The sequence below is a fragment of the Haliotis rubra genome, unplaced genomic scaffold (genome assembly GCF_003918875.1).
Source record: "Haliotis rubra isolate DU_JTF1 unplaced genomic scaffold, ASM391887v1 Scf1751, whole genome shotgun sequence".
Lineage (NCBI taxonomy): Eukaryota > Metazoa > Mollusca > Gastropoda > Lepetellida > Haliotidae > Haliotis > Haliotis rubra.
Window position 1 is genome coordinate 92,729 of NW_025765727.1, and position 2,274 is coordinate 95,002.

Genomic DNA, 2,274 nt, shown 5'->3' on the forward strand with positions numbered 1-2,274 from the left:
CGGATCACCCTGTCTACAACCTCTTTGAATGGAGAACCAAGGTGACAATGAACCATTTATGACAAGACAAGATTTGATATCATTATACATGACATTGATCCATTTCTTAAAATCATCACCAATATTAAAAAACGACAGTGTTTTATCTATGAATGACCACGAGACTGAATCGGAAACCTTTGCAAAGTCTATCAGGAAAAGCATCCCAGGAACTTCCTTTGATTCTGTATGCTGCATGATATCATAGAGAAGTCTTATATTATCTCCAGTATATCGTCGTGACATGAATCCAGTTTGATCAGTACTAATCAATTTAGGAAGAACTTTATAGAAGCATCCCAGATTACCTTACTGAGGGTACACTACAAACTTGTAAGAGGTTTTCCTGGCGAGGAGATAGCGCTTGGGGGACCATTAGGAAGAAGACAACTAAACAATTTGGGCTTTAAACATTCTGTATTCAAGCTAAATCCGTGCATTCAGAAACAAATTTCAGGAAAAAGACAGTTACGTGTTAGAGGTATTATTATTGTGAATAAAGTATCTAGGCACTATCATTGACTGTAAACCAACTTGGAATGACAATGTAGATTACTCATACAAAAACGGTCACCAGAGATTGTATTTCTTACGTCGTTTAAACATTTTTAGAATTGATTATTCTCTTATGGTACTGTTTTACAAAACATTTATACATAGCATATTAACGTTTAAACTACTTTGTTGTTTTGGTAACATGTCTGTTCAAAACAAAACTAAACACAGCACGCAAAATCATGGCACAGATTCAGTAACATCTATCAGCCTATACTCTACGAGCAGCAATTTGTAAAAAGGTGCAGAAAATTGTAAATGACAGCTCTCATATTCTATTTCACGATTTTGAATTTCTTACATTAGGACGTCGTCTGCGCATGCCGATAGCTTGAACAAACAGGTTCCGTCATTCTTTTGTATCAGCCGGTAATCATTAATTTTAACAACAGTTAATATTCATATTAATTCATTTATCATCTTACCTTCAATGTAAACCATTAAGTCATGTATTACTCTTTCACTCTTTTAGTGCTCTTATCTATTTATTTGTTAATTATCTTTGTGCTTGTTGAAATGTGATATGAACTGTGTTTCCATGTTTTATTGCGTTCTCCGTGTTTTACGATGTAACCAAAATTTCCCTCGGAATAATAAAGTATTACCTTATCTTATCTTATAAGACTTATTAGCATTGTTGATAATTTTCAATTCACTGTCCAGCAAACGCATTACAAATGCCTGAACAACATAAATGGGGGTGGGGTGTCACTCATTTTGTTCTGAGATGTAGTGCGGTCATCAAAACTGATGTAGTACACATGTACAGTATGGGTGGGGGCATCGATTTTGTGCCAAAATATATCATGAATGTATGCTTTATAAGCATGGGAAGGCGGAAGGCGGGGGGGATTTGTACATGAGACGGGGGCACTTTAATTTGTACATAATTTTTAGGGGTCATTCACATTGTACTTGCTTCTCCATAAAAATCATCATCATCTCACCCACCACCTCACCCCCACCACACCACACCCTAACACCGTTATAAATTATCAAAGAGGAACGGTTGTAAATCGGCAACACCGTTATTATTATTACAGAGTGATATCAAAGTTGTCGTTTTTATTTCTGTGTACATCGGCAACAAGCGAAGGGGTTGGCTTTGCCGTGTCTATAATGATTATTACTGAGGAGGATAGACTGGCAAGTTGTCATTTTGTTTTAATTGTGGTTTTGTCCAGAATGTGTGAGCCGACAATCATTTGTCCAGAATGCACGGTTTCCAGGCATAATAGCCTGGAAATCTCTTTTACTGTTTATACATGGGGACACTCCCAACAAAACTTCGGTCATACTGTGTGGTCTAATCAAGCAGGAACGTTTGCCGAAATAATTAAACAATGTCATTATTACTTATTCTTTTTTAAGTTACATATTAGACCCATTATACCTTTTTCACAAATGCACCCTGGTCACGGCTTTAACTATGTATCGTGTAGTAACGTAGAGCAACCTGCTATATGTACTATATACATTACAGAATACAGAGCGCATCAACGCCCACTTGGGGGATGTGTTACAGTATGTTTGATCGTAAGTGAACTATTGCATGACGTCGTGTACACTGGAACGTGTATCATGATTAATGCAGTATGCATCGTGCGTAACGAATCTCCATGCCATGCTTTCATCACTCTGTTTGGGAAAGATTCGGCCACCGTGAAATTGCTGGAATAT